At 38.8% G+C, this 19,497-nt stretch overlaps 1 long non-coding RNA gene across 5 annotated transcripts in view; it reads left to right on the top strand.

Moving 5' to 3' along the window:
* The window catches only part of LOC100650155, a 133,302-nt gene that overhangs the window by 1,893 nt on the left and 111,912 nt on the right, over positions 1 to 19,497 (top strand). The gene's annotated exons all lie outside the window — the stretch shown is intronic.

Below are 19,497 nucleotides of genomic sequence, written 5' to 3'. Positions count from 1 at the left end.
AACGAAAAGTAGTTCTATTGCTAGGCTCAGTGCCAGAGAACCGTGTAAAGCTACCCTGCCCGCCTCATTATAATAAACCGCGAGAACCGTCATGACTTACATTGCAAACTGTTCGCGGCGTTAGACGATCGTTAGTATCTTTCCTGTAACTCACACGTGTTTCACCGAATTTTCTCCATATTTTATTACATAGATAAAAAAGTAAAATTTCTATATATATGTATATATAAGATGGGATATAAGACGAGATATAAGAAAATTGATCTATAACCTACAATTTATATGTAATATAAATATAAAATACATACAATAAAATATGTATATATATGTATTGTAACAAATATTACAAATAAAAAAGTAAAGCAAATATCGTAACAAAAAATTGTTTTTCTAACATTTTATGATATTGTTTCTTCTTCTTTAGTGTTTTAATCTTTGATTTTTGAGGTTATAATTCTTAATCTTATTAACGTTTCTCTTTTCATATACGATGAAAGTACATCGAGAAGAAACTTTTTGCTCCTTTATAAAAATTATTTTCGGTCTACAACGTTTTCTCATATCATTAAGAAGAAAAGAGAAATTTTATCCTTCGATATTAGATGGTATACGTTGTATACATTTTAATTATCGTTTTTAATCGCTTATTTACTAAAAGGGTTCCTGGTGAGTTTAAGATGAGGTTTTGTCGATAGACAGGATAGAGATTTGCTAAGTAGCTTCGCTGTCAGCTAGAACACATTATCGGAAGCGATAATGTTTATAAAGTTCTTCTCTCGGTTGAACGATACGGTTACGGAGTACGTCTTCCTTCGAAGTTTGTTGCGAACGCGTGGCAAGAAACCTTTTAGTTCGTAAATTTCCCTAACTTCCAAATAACCGCAACTTCTCGCGAATTCCTAGTACATAGAGTGTGTAGGAACTGTTCAAAGTTTCGCCGTCGAAGATTGGTAGAACATTTCCCCGACATTTCAATTAAATGTTTCAATTGCTTTGTCTACTCGCAGATATAGCAAACGTGCAATTCATCCCGTGACACCGTTTTCTAACAAACTGCTGCATCCGTTTGTCTTTAGATCTTACCACTTTCACCAAAATTTAATTACACTTGCATAAAAAGTGTTTGTATATTGAAATAGATCGCGTTAATATCTTGGAAATTGGATAGTTTGGATTACGCGTTCCTATTTAAAATGTATTCCTATTTTAAAATGTATCACATGCAAGTCGAATTACGTACGTTGTAATCGAATTATTCTATAACTAATATCCTAAATTTACAATTAGTTTTTGTTATTTCTTTCAATAAAAGATTATTATTCCATTCTTATTTTATTATGTCTATTACTTAACAATAGACTATTTACTATTTACTCCAAATTTTGTTCACTTGTAAAACATGAAATAAATTAGCGTTCTTTAATCTTCATTCAATCTTCGTAGCAATTTTCAACAAAAGAATTCACAAATCTAATCTATCGTTTATTTCGATTGTACTAATTTCTCGCTATTGGATTATTTTAACATCAACAAACAAAATCACTTGTAAAAGTAAGATACTGAGTTAAAATTTTATTGGTCGTGTAAAGGATTGGCCGACGAACAAAAGCTTGGTCTTCGGAGTGCCCCTCTTTGTTTTGGTGTTCTTGTGTGAGAGACTTCTCAGCCGAATTCGAGTTGGCCGAGCAACGTAAGGCGTAAGGTAGATAGCAAAGATAAGGTGGATTGAAACTCAAGGTGTTGGGCGAACAGGTTGAAGTGGTATCGAGGGTGTTGCTAGGTTACTAGCCTGATTCTGTAGATGAGGAATAGTTAGAATTGGGCCTTAGCGTGTGTATCTTCGATAACAGAAAGGCACGAGTAGTGGTGCGCCTCGAACTTTACTTTCCTTTTTCGCCTTTCGACTTCAGGTCTTAATTTTCTTCTCATTTTCGATCTGTTTCGTCTTTTCTTGCCGTGATCTGCTTCATCTTTTTGTGGTTTCAGTTTCTTCACACCGTCGACGGTTATTTATTTCTGAAAAGTTACGGTATTCTATCATCGCGTAGAATCGTTGTAAGAGCTATCGTTTCTTTTTAACGAACGAACCCTCAAACTTTTTGATTGAACTGCTGTGTCTGCTACATGGTGGTCGATCGAATGTAGACAAGGTAGAGAGGACTTAAAAATCGAGATAAATAATTCTATATGTGAAATATGATAAATGAAATTTGTAGGAGGAGAAAGAAGAAGTTAGGGCAAGCGATCTGCATATAGTAAAACTCAGTAAAGAAGAAAACAGGGAAGAAAATAAAATAATGGCGACTATCTGATGTATTAGGATGATTAATGTTTTTACGGTGGTCCATTATTCGGCTCGTAACTGTACCGAAACATCATAGCGTGAAAATGTACCTTACGAAGGAAACATTTTGATAGCAATTTGCGCGGAACAATTGAGCTCTTCTTGTCGGCGTTAACAACCTCTTTGCTTTGCCCGTTTATCCCGAATGTTCACAAATTGATCGCAATACATTCGGTTAACAGCTGGCCGGTATACCGAGCGGCGTAGCCTAGAACACCACTCTGGTTTCGACAACGATAACCAACAACCAACCCCTTCGACCGGTGGCCGATAGATATACGCACGATCCGTTATGCCAGCCCCTCTTGTTTCAACGTTGCGGTTGCATTAAAACAACCTGTTACCTACGAACAGGTAACTCCGATGCTAGTTTTCTACTAACGAAAAACGACCCGCTGGTTAACGAGGCAAATTACACGACGTTGTTCGTCGTATAGCAGCGATCTTCTACGACAGAGCCAACGCGATTACCCGACTCTGTACTCAACGATGGTCTAGTGTACCGATACTAAACTGTTAAACCCTTAAGTAAGCTACAGAATTCTATCGATTTATTTCTGTGAATTGCGTCGATTTCGAATGGAGTATCGAAGCAGGATGGGACAAACGAATCCTACGAGCAAGGGAACGTTCGACGCTCTATCTTGTTAACGCGCTGAAAGAAGGTCAAGCAGACGATTTCGTTGCCTGGAATATCTTTTTGTAAGTTTCTGGCGTTTTACGAGAAGGTTTTTCAACCCCGTAGAATGTCACCCCGCGAGGAAGGTTGGTTCGACGTGATCCTACGTATCCGTTCAATTTTCATTCCTCTCCAATTTTCCACGTTGCTCTCTCCAATCGATTCGAGTGGGTACATACTCGAGTTAACGACTTCATCTGTGCTTCGCTAATCGCCCAGGTCTGTCGACGGGACAGGCATCGAGCGAGGGCTTTAAGAAAGTTCGACGAACCGGTCGTCGGCTGAGAGACATTCGTAGTCCGCTTGTAAAGTTACGCGGATCGATCGAAGCGTTGTCTTGCAGCTTTCGAAGATTAATTAATTCGTTCGTTAGAAGAATCAATATTGCCAGTAGCTTAAGATCGACGGGGTTAAAGATGAGGCAGAAGTTCCGACCTCCACCTGTCTTATCGCTCGCTGGCCTTTGCCTCTCGTATAATATCGTGGCGAACGAGCTGCTGGGAAGCATCCCCCAAGGCTATTTTAAGCGGAAACTCGTTGCAAGTTTCGGACACGCGGCCTGGGGTGGATGGATACACATCGATAGATGGACAGACAACGGTATGCGAACTGGTGTGTGCGATGGTGTGTTCATGCGAACATAAATAGACATGTATATAGAACTGATGGTCGTGAGTGGGTGAGTCGCGAAGCCGATGTACGCAGCGGCGACGTTCGAATTCAACAGCTTTACAATATTCCGTCTAGTCGGCGCTGGCGAGAGAAACCACGCTTCGCCAGCATTACATTATTCCGCTCGCGAGAATAAGCAGATTCGATCGTGCCACGGCAAAGGAAATTCGCATTACGGGGCCAGGGCTCGATCGTCGAGACAGTGACTGGCAGCCAGACATCGTTTCCCATTAACGGCAGAGAACGCGGTACGTTATTTGCCCACGTGGCCACTCGATGCGCCATGAATTTGAAACAACCGCCGTCACCAATCTCATAATCCGAATAATGGACTCGCTTTAAACCAATTGGAATAATAAAGGTATACGTATCTGAATTAGGACAGTTTTGATCCGACTAGATAGTGTTTGATATCGTACGAAGTTAACGACCTTCTTCGAGCAGGTTTTAAGTCAAAGATGATTCAAATATGGTCGAGGCGTTAGACGATCGTTAGTATCTTTCCTGTAACTCACACATGTCTTACCGAATTTTCTCCATATTTTATTACATAGATAAAAAAGTAAAATTGCTACATATATGTATATATAAGACGAGATATAAGATGAGATATAAGAAAATTGATTTATAACCTACAATTTATATGTAATAGGATTACCCTAACCCGCTTTACTTCTTTCCAATTTGTCTCTTTGATCTCTTTAATCAGATGAAATTTCAATTGCAATTCGCACCGACACGCCACAACTTACTTCGACTCGTTTCAACTCGCACCAGAGAAATATCAACTATTCTAGTTAAACTGGCAAATCTCGTCTACTTTTGACCTGTTCGAAATTTAGACTAATTTGTTCTATCTTGTAACAACACGCTGTGACTCTAATTTGCTTCGATTCAAGCTTCAAATTCGCTTCGATCCATCTTAACCCATTTCGATCCGCCCTTACGTACGTCAATCCTATTCAACTTGCTGTACCACATTCCGACCCATTCTTACTTGCTTCAATTCGCTCCAATCCGCTCTGTCTCGTTTACATCCACTTCAATCCGCCTCAGCACGTCTCATTACGCTCCAACTCGTAGCAAATCACGCTTGGCAAGAACTAGCCAGTCAAAGAACGAATTCGTAACAAAGAACTGTTCGTGACCGTCATACCAACCTCTCGACCGAAATTCTCCTATTTTGAATTGTACGATTATTATTTCGATTACGACTGGTTTGGGATGCAGCGCGGAGATAGCGGTCGCATGAAATTCCAAGTTTCTTGCCTATCTGCGGTTTAAGCAGCCGGTAGTGTGACATGATCGTTGGGTAAAACGGGCACCGTGAAAACGCGATAAGAGACGAGAACCAAGGGAAACGACGATACTCGAGGAAAAGGGCTGCTCTGAAAAGCCTACCGCAATCATCGTAAGGGGATCGTCAGAGATCCCTTTCGGCTGTTACGTCATCCTCGGCCATCCACCTTCGCTTCGAACCATTTTTTTTTTTAACCATTCTTTCTCTATTTGAGAGCTACGAGTACAAGCGGAACAGAAGTCGCTTTAATGGCCCCATGGAGGACACAACAGTTGCCCGAAAAAACAATTCCAGTTCTAGAATCTCGTCGCGGTCCAACCGAGAATCGGTCAGTGTTTCCAATACTTTTCTCCTCCTCGTCTTTTCTTTTTGCTTTTCGATTTGCCCTGAGCTTCGACCGTAAACTTCTTTTTTCACGCTCGTACAGTTGTTCGCCGGTAAAAGAGAAGTTGGATAGAATATTTTTCTAAGCGTTTTATTCCGCGATAATGTCGTTTACAAATATCTGGATATTTTGAGTGATTTTTAGGAAGACTATACGAATTCCAGTAGATTAGAACGGATACTTACTGCCAAGCTATAAATTCAAATTATCTATTAAAAAACATATTAATAAGATATTTTACACAAAATATAGGTTTCTAGAATTAAAATTCCTTCGTCATTGAAATCCTGCCGGAAATGCACAATAAATCTACAAAATTTCTTCGATTTGAAAAAATGTAGGAAGAAATTAAGTCAAGCGTAAAATCCAGCGTTAAAATTCCACTGTCCTGTAGATTGTAGATCACTTTGTTCAGAATTAATGGAATTTATTCAAAAGAAATAGTCTCCGTAATTCTACATCTTTTATATTAAAAGATATTAAAGATGAACTATACAATTTTTTGTTCTTTAACCCCTTTGAACGTACATCTCCTGAAGCACGTTCAATTTACGGAATACATTACTTCAGAATCTGCTGGTGAAACGTTCCCCAATGATATAATTCTCCGCGTAATCGTCTGGCTGGTAATAACTTCGGCTCGCGTTATGCATATCCGTGAGCGATAAAAACTACAATTCAGGCAATTAAGATCGCTGTCCTTCGATATCTCCTGATTAAGCTGTAATCCCACTTCTGCTCCGAAGTTTTCACACACCCTTAAGGAACCTCTTACTACGAAGAATAGCACACTGAATTTCGAGAGATAAGTTTGCGCGAGTTGGGAGAGTTTCGAGTCATGCGTTTTCCCGCAAGTGTATGGGGGATAAGGAGAATACGCGGGGTTTAGGGGCGTCGGAGGCAAAAGGAGAAAAAGGGGCGAGAGGATACGAGAGAAAAAAAGAAAAAAAGCGGGCAGGAGAATGGGGCAGAAGAAGAGAGTAGCGGCGTCAGGGTTTGCCGCCGCGAACTTTCCCAGATATTGAATATCTCGGACCATCAATCACTTCGACGCGGCAATATCCGAAAGTATTGGTCCTTATATTTGTTTCTATATCACGCACCGATTTATGGTTAAAGCACATCCTTCCGTCAGGCCCGGAAATCATCGTCCTTCGATCTTGCGTATGCTACGATGATACGAACTTTATATTACAAGCTCTAACTCTATATATACGTATTATTGGGTTGGCAACTACGTGATCGCGTATTTTAAATAAGAAGGAAAATTCACAATTTTTGCTTAAAAATATAACTTTATTCAATTAGATATTGTCCGTTTTTGTCGATGACCTTTTGCCATCTTTCAGGCAGTGTAGTAATTCCATGTTCATAAAACTTCTGATTTTTGTCAGCAAAAAGCTGAATTAAATGTGATTTTACATCATCGCGCTATTAAAAATTTTACCATTTTGATCGCCACGTCGAAATCATATGTTTCGTTCAAGACGCCATGGGAGTATTTTTATTATTCAAAGTATATAATGGCAAAATAATAATAAATCGATGATGTAAGACAACATTCTTCCACAATGGACCGTTCTTCTTATTGGTGGTCACGGGTGACCACCGTGGCGTCTTGCTAACAGTCGATAGCGACACATTGTAACAAGGCTTCGTTTATTTCAACAAACCATTCGCATTCGTTATTTTATCGTGAGCAAAACGTCCAGAATATATTGTTGAAATGTGTAGAAGATATTAGCAAACAATATTTGCTCATTCTATATATAATAGTAAGGTATGTGCACACTTCTAACTTCAATTATATGATTCTAAAGCAGCATTTACGATTATTTTCTAAGGTGTGTTTATAATAATATTCGTAGAATACCCCTCAAAGATGTGGATGCAAACACAGTGTACCGTTAGATGCAAGATTTGTTCTCATTTTTTTATTGATATTCTAAGAAAAATGTTTAATCGTTCAATGGGGCACTTTTTATTTCAAAGTATTTTCTATTTATCGGTTATATTCAAAATGCCTTAACTGTCAATTTTCATTGAATTTTTACAATTGTAAGAAGTTCAAGCGCTCTGGTCACCAATGGCCACCGTCTTAACAAACTAGATTCGGTTAAAAATGTTCAAAAGTCGTAAGATATTGACGGGTTGGTTCACAGGATCACAAGGTTCGGCTGATGCCATACTAAATGTTACGCTCGAAGAAGAGCATCACACGATTGTAGAATTCGATTGAAGCTATATCAAGTGCATTTGGTTGTGAGGAAAGGGATCACACCGTTGTACAAAATGCGATTCGCCTTGCTTTTCTTTTCTGAATTTTATTTGAGACAGTTCTGGAGTCGCAGAGATCGTTTAATTTGTTCTTACCTTTGATACTTTTATGTATATTCGTTAAGAAAATTTGTTCAATATAGAGTAAATTATTTATCCTCGATCATAATGGAACTGTATTTAGATATTTTTCTTATTTCCCTACGATACTCTTTAGTCCCAGCCAACCAACGTTGACGTTTTTATTTATTCAATTTTCTTTGAATTTGATCCTTTCCCTATCTTCCTTTGTGTTTAATTCCGACTAACTAAACTTTAAAAGAAAAATTCGTTTATATACAAATACAGTAAATTCTCCTACTGTATTGCTTAAACTTACACAGCTTTACGCTCTCATACACGTTTTGAAATAGTCGTATACATGGACCGTGCTCTTCCTAACTTTCTACATTTTCGCATACATTTCGCTGGAGACTCAAATTTATCGTAGTTTTTTCAACACGTCCGCTCACCTTTGCTAGCACGTTCTCTTTTATTTCTCCGCGCGTTGTGTGTCATCGTCAGTAACACGTGTGTCCGTGTGCTTGCACAGTCGAGCACGAGAAAGAATGGTTTTATTTCTTTATTTGTTCGGCCGTCGGTGCCACATTGAAATTCTCGCAGTTCATCCGCTAGCGAGCTAGCCAATTGGTCATCGACTCCTCTCGTTTGCTTTCACAGACGCGCTCCTTCCACTTTCTTTCTTCTATACATTTGCTCCTTGCACGAAGCATCGTTCTTTCTACTTTTATGCTTTCTATTTTCACCATCTCGTTTGTTCTTCATCCCTTAAGCGATTCACAGAGAGATCTTGGCGGAGGTGAGGAGCAACAATTGCGAGTCTCGTTGCCAGAATGCCAGGCCAGGCAGTTGGAAGCTGTTCTGCGTGGAAAGACGAGTTCCGCTGGCTCGCAAGCACAAAGACGAAGCCACGAAAACAGCATAAAGCGTCGTTGAATAGTTCATCCGTGATGAACGTGGCGACGATGTTTCGCGAAACGCATCCGCAGGGGAAGCGTTTCATTGCTTTCGTTGGGACAATAAAGAGGCGTTGAATCGTTAAAATCCGTCGTGTTATTACGCTACAAGTTTAAATCTCTTCTACCGCGTCTACGATATACCAGGGAACGATGAGGATAAATCAGAGATAGAAGCGTTAGATATAAAGAAAATTTGGCACGATCTTATCTCGCGATATAGCACGATCTCGTTTGATATCGGTAATATGGTGCTCGATTTCGCGCCATTCTTCTTCACGATCGTTGATTTCAGCCGAATATAAGAAGGGGGTGGGGCGGGGTGGAGAGCTTGTTCCTGCAACTTGGAGAGTCGGCCCATTTCCGTCGACAGATCGCGGCAAAGTGCTTCGCATGTAGACACCGCGTGGAAAACGTTGGAGCCCGATAGGGAGACGGATCTCTCAAGATGGTTCACCTTGTCACTTTGTTGCTACGAGGCTTCTCTTTTTTTCTCTCCCTTTCTTTTTGTCCCTTTCGTACGTCGTTCGTAGGGCATATACGGCAAGCTGTTTCTTTCTTGAGCGACTGTTAGCTAGTTCTGGCGTGGCTGGTTGCTTCTTCAAGGCAGTTCTACGCTGACTGAAAGAACACCCGTAAGAAGCAAGAGGGATGGTATAGTGGAAAGGAGAGCGGTCGATGAGGGAAAAATGCGAGACGGGGGAATCCGTTGAATGTTCCAAGTTTCTTTATTAGATCGGGGATGTCCATTCGTCGGAAATGGACCAAAATACCCTCGCCTTGTCCTTTTCCAGCGATCTGCAGCTTCTGTATCGTTCTTTATTCGCCTCTGTGCGTCACGTTCGCGCGAGCAAGAGTGTTTATACTGAAATGCAAAATCCAGGGAATGGGACACGCGAGCTCTAGATTGTTGGAAAAGGGGTCGTGGAAATCTAATACGGAATAAAGATGAAATCTTGGAGAAGTTTCATCGGCCCTTGTGTATCACGGTTCCACAGCGTGTGTGCCAAGCCAGAATGTTTTTTTCTTATCAAATATTGCTCGATCGGCTTATTCGCAAGATCGGTGAGCCGATATTCCTGGCGCAGGCCACGGCTGCCTATGCGCCGATGGAGGATGCCTCTAACATTTTCGAAGTAAGCGCGTTCCGGCAACATGACGCCAATAAAATTCCGGGCAACTTCACGAGCATCTTCGAATATTAAGCGCCATATGAAAAAGAGGAGGCGGCGTTATGCATTTTAGAAATAAGCGGGATATCTTTCAACGTAACCATCAATTTTAAGGTTGCATTATTTCATCGAATTTCCCATGTAGGACATCGTATGAAATATTAAATGATCTGTACGAAATAGTTGAATATTTGATAGTTAGCGTCTATAGTTTCGCCGAAAATAGAAGATATTAATTTTTCACGCGTTATTTCGCTAATTTTTGTAAATTTTATTAGAATCGTCTTCTGAAATTTAAAAATTTTCTAAACTTCGTTATAACAAAATATAAGAAAGTTTTCATTATTGATACATATTGTTTCTTATCTCAATATTCGGCTTGATATTTTCTCAAAATATTAAATCTTTTTGTTTATTGAAACGAAAGCGAGCTTCAAACTTTACTCGTTAACTCCTGCACTGTTACAAGATCGTTTATCTCATATGCAACAATCTAAAGATAAAATGTAGTAGATAAAATGTACAATAAACGTATAGATCGAATTTTTACCGCAGACTGGTCGTAAAATTTTTACAAATAAACATTCGATATGTGTATCTCGACACGAATCGAATACAAGGTGAAGACGACCTATTTTTCTTTGCAACATAGACGAAAGAAAGAATCCTTGGCTCGTCACGAACGACACGTACCACTCCATTTTCTTCCTTGGTATTTATTTAACCATAGTAATTCCGTCTCTTACGGGTGGCCACGGTTTAAGCCGTTGTTACGCGGTTTCGTTCAATTTCGCGTGCGGAAGGAAATACTCGTCGGAGTTTGCAAAAGTTTAAAGCCACTCTATCTGAAAGATCGGAAAAGTACCATTCCTATGCTAACAAGAGCTTCTTCAATTATACTTTGTCCTCTCGGTCTTCGCCGATTGTTATTTGTCCTCCTCTTTCCACCTTTTCTTCAGCTTGATTTCCCCGTTTTGCATAATCTAATTTCGCCTCCTTACCGGGCCTCGGGCATTTACCTTTATTATAATTAGCTTATTTCCGGAGTGGAAGTTTACGATCCCACTCATCGATAGCCCCGGCTAACTTCTCCGATTATAATGTTTTATGTATCTCTGCCGCGAGCCGTAATTTTATTTTCCGCCTCACAGTTTCGAACGTTGCTTCATTTCGTTCCTAACATTGAATCGTATATCTAATTGCAATATAATTATCGTAGAAACTGCGCTGACTCTGTTCGATTCACCTTGTTCCATTGTAACACACATCTTCGTAAAGAATTTACAACTGAGAATAGTTGAAAAAATTGCTAAAACTAATGGCGAATTAATCGTGATACTAGAAAAATACCAAGAATTTTCTACATCTGAACTGTTGAATTAAATTTAAATGAATTTTTAAGTGCTTCAACCTCCAAGTTTGAACACTCGGCAGAGTAAGATTCAGCTGCGTTTGACGGGGACATTAAAACATTATTTTGGTATTTAATATTATTCATTTGAAATTTGCTAATCCAATTCAACGATTCAAATTCGATATACTCTTCGTGGAACGATAATTCGGCGAAGAATCCTGTTTATGTTTCAAAAAGAGAATATTTATTTGTTTATTTGAATTACAAGCATTTTGATTTTCAATCCTTCGGTTTCACATGAAGTCGCTCTTAAAAATCGAACCCTCAATGTTGAAGTTTAAAGGCTGGAAGATTCAAAGTTCGCGTATTCACTAATTGAAAATGACGAACGACGAAGAACAGATGTGCCGGCGAACAGTATAAATTAGGAATAGTATCTGCCGCGTGGAACCCTATACTCGTACGTGCTTGCTCATTCTTTTCGTCGCCTATAAAGTCATGGCGTTCTGGTTGCACGGAGGGCTGAAATTTACGGTTCTTTTATGGGGATTTTTATCGGTGTGTAAACTATGCGATATCCTCCCATATCCGTTTCCGCTCTTACGGATGGCTCCGACCTTTATCCCTCGTAGAATCGAGTTAGCTTTCCCGGAGACGATGAATTCTGGATAAATCGTTCGATTCTTTCGCGGCCGTTAAACGTCGCTTTCCCCTTCATTCGCCATTATACGAAATAATATCTTCTCTGCGTTCTCTCTTAAGTTTCGTTCAAATTAGTCGAGCTACTTCAATTCAACCTTATGCTCATATAAAAGGAATTAATTGAATCGAGCTCGAACTCAATCGACTTTGTTCGTCCATGTAGCGGAGGCTTGAAAAGACGTCAAAGAAGAAGATGAAGTAGATGAAGTTCTGGTAGTAGCGAAGGTGGTAGATAATAAGTGGAATTCACTTTCAGAAAGAAAGAAGGGCACTTTGGTCTGTTTGCTTGTAGTTCGCACTGCACGCAATTGGCGCTTTTTAAATGTTTCGATGTTACAAGGATCATTTGAAAGAATCTTAACTTTGCTTGAAACATAAAAAGATATTTCAAACTAACACTATATATTATCGCTTTGAAGATGAAATTTATTTTATTTGTTTACTTGTTAATATAAAATAACAGGTTCACATTAGCAAAATAGTTTTAAGCAAATGTTTCGAGTTTTCGTCAATGAGCCCAAGCGTTGAAAGGATTTCGATATACATTTGTATGATTGCAATGTATTCGTGTCAAGCGTAACGAATAACAGACAATGACAGACAATTCACATTGGCTAAGAGCTTTCAAGTTGGTCAAGAGACTGGAATTCAAGCAATCAGGACGAGACTTTGCTCGGTGTTCTCTACGAGTAAAATCGAACTGCAGCTAATTATGCTGCAGGTTACGCGTGTACGGCCAAACCGATAAATAGCAAGCGTTCGAGGAGCGTGTTTACCGATTCGTTGAAAGTACATCGATTCCGGTGTTGGCGCGCGTAATAGTCAATAATTGCTTGATTGACTTTATTGGAATCTCAATTACGGGTCAACCGACGGAACCCGAGAGCGGTTTCACGATTTTTGTTCGAGTGTACGTTACAAGATACATCCGTGTTAAATTGCTCGTAGAGACAAATAAATACAAAAGCAAACTTTTTCCTTCGTTTCCATACACGTAACCTCGTGTTGATAAATATTGGGACAGCTACTAGTCTCATATAATAATTGTAATAATTGTTGCAGATTGTCAAAGGAATGATTAATCGATTGGAAATTGTATGTTTATGCCAACGATTGGAATAGTAATAATAAACGTTTGTATATCGTTCATCTTTTAATTTGAAACCCATTGACAAAGCTTTGAAAGAATCAGGTAGGAGATTGAACGAAGTTTGCAAAATTTTAAATCTAACTAGCGGTAAAAAGGTCATTTACAGGAAAAATTACTACAGTTCGTCGCATTTATGAGATTCTTATTACAACATAGAATATGTGGGTTTTGCATGGACCACGTATCATTTATACGATACCATAGAGGTTTTAATGAAACATGTGAATGGGGATTTAAATCTACGCAAGCTGATGAATGTATTCGACACTCGTAAACATTTTTTATAAATATAATTATGACAGTCTTGTTTCATTACAACCCTCGCGAAATTTCAAAATATAGCACATACCATATGAATAAATATTTTCCATGGTGAATGTCGAAATAGGTTTCGTGAGTCAGCATTATTACATACGCAGAGATGTATCTCTTTCTATGAATCCGAAATTTGACTGTAACAAACGTTACACATCGATAACCTGGTGCAGCTACTCGTTCCAAGTTTTCACGGAATGAAGTCGATGTTGAGAGACGCATCGACGTTTAGACAGAGACAGACGAATAGAGGCGGAAGCCGACTAACTCCCGGAACCACGCCGCTTCTGCGGCTAACAGTTGCGCCGAACTTTGATAATCTATATCGCTTATAGTCCGTGTCTCGACACCCGGCCGCCTCGACAGAAAAGTTGGAGATTTCGAGCTGGCTGCTGCTTCTTCGAATTTTCCTACCGTCGTTCCCACGGAAATCGAAGCGGGTCTGACACCCGCGATCTGACACAAACTTTCCACCATTTGTTACAAGATTGCGTATCGTTCGTTCCGATCTCTCTCTCTCTCTCTCTCTCTCTCGTTTTGCGTTATAGTGTTGTAACGTATATATATATATATATATATAGAGAGAGAGAGAGAGTCCTGATATTAAATAATAAAAATGAGAAAATATAAGCTTTATGATTAAGTTTTGAAATCGATTTCTTTTTTCATAATCTATTTATGCAAACGTAACCTTGCAAACTAACAAGTATAAAGCGAAGCAATACGATTTATATAGCTACATACCTTGTGTTCTTTCGTTTTGATAGAACGGTGCACGCGCTAACGATCTCGAGTTAAGTATAACTCCTGAAGAAGATATTGGTGAAAAAGTAAACCTCGATAAGTCAAGCTCGTTACAATAGATCCCGCGAGCCCGGGATATCGCGTTATTCTCGATCGAATCGCGTATCGAGGAGTAATGGTAACGAGACTCGTTCGAAAATATCGGAAGAAAAATTTCAGATCCCATGTGATCCGATGGAGAATCGCGAGAGAGGCACGTAAAAGCTCTTCGTCGACGTTCCAGATCGAACATTATGGATGCTGTAACGGCATTTCATTAGGAGGAAAAGTTACGCAAACGATATATAATACCATTCATCAATCGCGTACGAGCGACAGAACATTAAAGATGCTCGGTTGGCGATTTTTCAGGAACTGTTATCGAGTACTAGATTACTAGACATATTTTTATTAACACAACTAAAAACATAGAACCTAGATGAAGATTTATTTCATCCGTTAAATCTTACAACAAGAACGAAAGCTTTGAATATTTTTATTCAGAATTGTGGATCTTAATCGCCGAAACAAATGTATAGGAACACGTAAATTACACTTGGAATTGATATCAAAATAGTTTCAGATTTATTGAATATGTGATTTACAAGGTATTCGTCGATGCATATTTGCACGCGTCTCAGCACTCTCTTTGTCTCACCATCTTCTATACCACACTCAGAGCCGGCGTGACCTTTTGCGGGGCTTGAATGCACGTTCAAATCCTACACTTGAATTTTACAGCGAGGAATTATTTATTTACAAATGCTGTTACATATTATATATTTTTTATACGCAGTTTTTTAAACAAATCCAAGTAATATCTTTTCGCATCCACAATTCGCTTTCAAGGGGCAAAAAATTCAATGAAACTACAAAATCTGTAATCATGTATGACTTTTGCAAAAAAATATTGATGTAGTTTAATTTCTCTAAAAAGTACATTTCTCTGAAAGCGCCTGGATTTTATCTAAAGTAGTTTTCAGGATATGAGGACTTTATGGAGTTACACCGAACTTTGATGATTCTTGTCATTCCTTCAAACTGAATCATCGCTACTAAAAAAATGTCTTGCATCTGTTAATGGTATCATCATTCTGTAAAAAGTTAATCAAAATCAATGTTCTCTAATTGGGTAATTTTCGTAGACCGTGGGGTCTTTCAAAATGCGGGGTCAGGTTCTGGCGAACGCGCTGAACCTGCCTTGCGCCGGCCCTGACCATACTACCAACGAAACAGTCGCATTCACTGTTTTACGAGATGCTGTGCACGTACATACTCTACACACTTATACTCATACATGCGCGTCACTACTACGCGGCTAATCTAGCGTAGCACACAAAATTACACATATTTCAATAATTTCTTCAATTTTCGAATATTATACGCGTTCTTACAGTTTTCCACCTTTAATTTTCCTTTAAATTTTTTTAAATGCATAAAAATCCGCAGTTTACAGTGCTAAAAGTTAGCAGATTACGATGGCTACGAAAAGGATTTGTACGTAATTGTGTATATTGTAGCAGCCACGTACTAATTAATTCGGATCAAGCGTATTAAATTTCATATCGTTCAGCAGTATGTACTTAAGTACTTTCATACGGCTACAAAAGTTTGATACTACGAGAGAGTGAATTATGAAATCTCATAAAAAAAACGGTTCGTTAAAATAACGTGAAAATACTTTTTGTAGCTTTAGTAGGGATATTGCAAGGCGAAATGTGTAGCGATATCTTCATCTTTGTCATATTCACCGTTGCATTTACTAGGCTGCAAAAAGTACAGCGAAAGACCGATTATATTATCCTTCTCTTTGTGAACGCGTGCGTATGATAAGAACGAAATAACGAATGGAAACTCGATTTTAATTTAGCTTCGACGGTAGTTCACCGTGCCGTTTTAACATATTTATGCGGGTCAGCGTCAGCTGCGAGCCCACTGCTACGCGGTGAAAAATACCGTCGATAAAGTATCGCGGCTTAGCATGCCGGAAAATAATTGTAACCGGTAATACGGCCGTTTCAATGCGTCTTCGTCCCTCTTTTTACCCACGATCGTTAGCAGCTATTAACGTACTTGTATATGCGTAATATTATACACATGGCGAAGTTATTAATTTCTTCCTATTACCAACTTGTGTACACCTCTCCATTTATTAACTTTCAAACTACCACAATAATGCAAATGATCAGTTTATAATTTTTCAGAAATCTTTTATTAATATGTTTGTAGATTGGAATGATTTTTGACAAAATATATACGTGAAAATTTGTTCTTTCTCTATACATTTTATTTTGATGTCGTCGGTATAAGTTTTATACTTTTGTATTTGTAATTTGTAATTTTTGTTTGTAATTTCTAATCTGTATTCGTAATTTTAATTCGTTAATGAGATCATCTATTAATCAGAGATTTCTATAATTGTAGAATCAAATAAAGGAAAATTAATTTCAGTTCGGTCAATTTTAGTCTCTTCGAACGTGATTCATTTGATTGTAAGAAGAATGAAACGACAAATTCAAACATATCTAAATAAAACTCATATTTAAACAAAGAAATTGTTCTATGCAAAAAACCGAGAATCCAAGTGACTTGTCCTCTGCCTCTCGTCTCAGTTAATAAATCAAACTTCAAAAAAAGAAAGAAATCGATTTTTCTATTACTTTTATATGTTCAATTCCTTGCGTGCACACATCGCATAATTCTCCAATCATTCTACTACGAATATGGATTGAATTTTAACCGGATTGAATTTTCGTTTGCCGTTTCTGTTCATTCTTAATCGTCGGCAACCAGGATTTAGCTACGTAATATCTCTCTCTGTCCGGGCTCGCGATTTCGATCGCCGATCGGATATGATGCAGCCACGAATGGCATCTGTCGGCTCGCTCTGATATCCGGTTACACGAATGCGCGTGGTTTCCACGATGAATCCCCCGGCTGAACTTTTTGACGGATACCCAGTTCGGTTCGCGATTCAATCGCGTGTACGTCGGCCCACTTCGAACACCGGCCAACCTTATTTCTACCCGCAAAGGAAACGGTGTTCTCTGGGTATTGGGAGGCGATGCAGGTCGCGTATATGCTATCCGAGAAGCAGGATGGCACCGTTCGTCCCAGTGAAATAGAGAGACATTCTGGAATCATACTAGATATCGCCGTCCAATCGCATTTTCTGTGTCCGCTTATCCTATTTCGTTGTGTCTCGTCCTAACCAACGTTATCTTCTTCTATCCAACGTTCATCGAGCGCGTATAATACCTGCCTTTTCCACCAACCTCTGCTTTAACCCTCTCCTACTCGTCCAGTTTTCTCTTTCTCCCTCTTTTTCTTTGTTATATTCTGGTCGTTTCTCAAAGTGTGTACGTATTCGTGTTCGAGCGCGATTTTGATAAAAATACGCGACGCTCCGTGCACACGACAAAAGTCCCTCTTCTCCCCTGGGAGAGATTGCGGGACGCTTTTAAAGACATAAAATGTAAGTAGCCGGAAGCTTCTTCGTCTGTAGAGCACGTTACGTACGCGACAGGTTTTACCATAAATAGGGATGTCAGAAGGATGGAATTGAACGAGGCTGAACGATAAATTCACGTGTCTGCGAGTAGCAGGCTATTGTTTGGATGCGTCGGTTATGCGATGTGCTGTCTCTTTTGTCTTTTTGCTATCTTTACAGGAATTTGGTACTTGTGCTCGTGAAACTCATCGCGGTATTCGAACACGCATTCTATGAATATGTTATGTGCGTTGTTGGAAACATTTTGGAATTTTATTAGAGAATATAATATGATAATGAGAAAATTTATTATAGTTATATGTATATATATATATATTGGTAACGCTTGAAATAAATACAAAGCCGCGTATACAAATTTCAAGGTATTTAATATCACTTTATCTAATCGATATTCGATACATCAGCGAACCTGGCTATTTAGTAGGATCGTATTTGACATCTATCATATGCTTAAGACAATTATTTATGGCGTTTATTAATTTTTTAGTAAATATATGTCTACAATAAATATTTCTATAATTAATGTAATTTCTATATTCACTCTTAGATTGGTTTTGAATTTGACACGATATAATCATGACAGTACTAATGAAATTTCAAAATGTTTCGTGTACGATATACAATTTTTCTATGACAAGTATTCGATGCAGTGGTTCGTCGAACCACCTACCTATTTCTTCCGCCATGTCGTTTCGGCTGATGAAATTCCTTTGAACGTGTCTGGCAGTTTCCGAACACATCGATTAAATAATCACTTTGTTCCAGGTTATGATTCCGGATAGATTTTATTTTCTATTTTTCTCAGGAGGCAATTTATTTGTTCGGTTTTTATATTCCGCGTGATAAATCGCGTAGCGCGGGGAATTTTATACCGAGCGGGGACGTAAAAAGTTGGTCCGAAGTTTCATCAGATTTATGGCGACCGGAGTGGCTAAGAGTCGCTTCCCGGTCCATTTTGTCGCGTAGAAACGACCAATTTTCGCCCGATTACCGAAATTAATCTGCATTAAACGCGGTTACCGCTCAGATGGATCACCATTCGCGAACTTCGTCGAGTGCCGTTGGCATCCGTGATTTCCAACGTGAAACACCGTCTGAACCTGGCTAATGGTCACGAAAGGAAAGAGTACAATCCCCAATAGCCATCGTGTGTCATAAATCTGCACGACGAGGAGGATACTCACCAAAGTGGACTGACTATAACGAATCGTCGAATTATGGGTCACACGTGGGAAGATACGATGGTAAGAAGAGTTCTGTGAAGGATTTGTCGCCACAGTTGATCAACGGACTTGAAAGAACCTCAATGATCTTATATCGACTATGCATGGACAGGCGGATATCACTTTGACTTTGAGGATGATGACCTCAGTTTTAAGTAATTTTCTCGTAGTCTTCGTTCTATAGCACGTCGAATTATCGGTTAATTCTTTTGCTGCTAGAGGTGCATGATTACCTAATGTGGTTTATTAAACTTTGATCAGTTTAATTGGTATTTTGTGTATAATTATTTTGTTCCATTGGCTAGATATGTTAAAGCTTGTAACAAGATATTAGTTTTCTAAACCTTCTGTTCCTTCGATGAACATTTTTGTCTTTGCAAATCTAGCACATCGTAAGCATATCTTTTTAAAGTTTCAAATGTTCTCCTTCGTTATGATTTTAGTTGTTTAATCATATACGCGTATTTTTTTGATAACGTACATTAGAAAATTACTCGGAAGGATCTTTCATTTTTCATTACGTTACAGTTATGTACGATGGAATACGTAATCTAAATTTTGGCTCTAATGTAATCTTTAAAATGAATTGCGGCTTTGAAATAAAATTTACTTGT

The sequence above is a fragment of the Bombus terrestris genome, chromosome 7, assembly GCF_910591885.1.
Source record: "Bombus terrestris chromosome 7, iyBomTerr1.2, whole genome shotgun sequence".
Lineage (NCBI taxonomy): Eukaryota > Metazoa > Arthropoda > Insecta > Hymenoptera > Apidae > Bombus > Bombus terrestris.
This window is presented reverse-complemented; position numbering and strand designations above follow the sequence as displayed.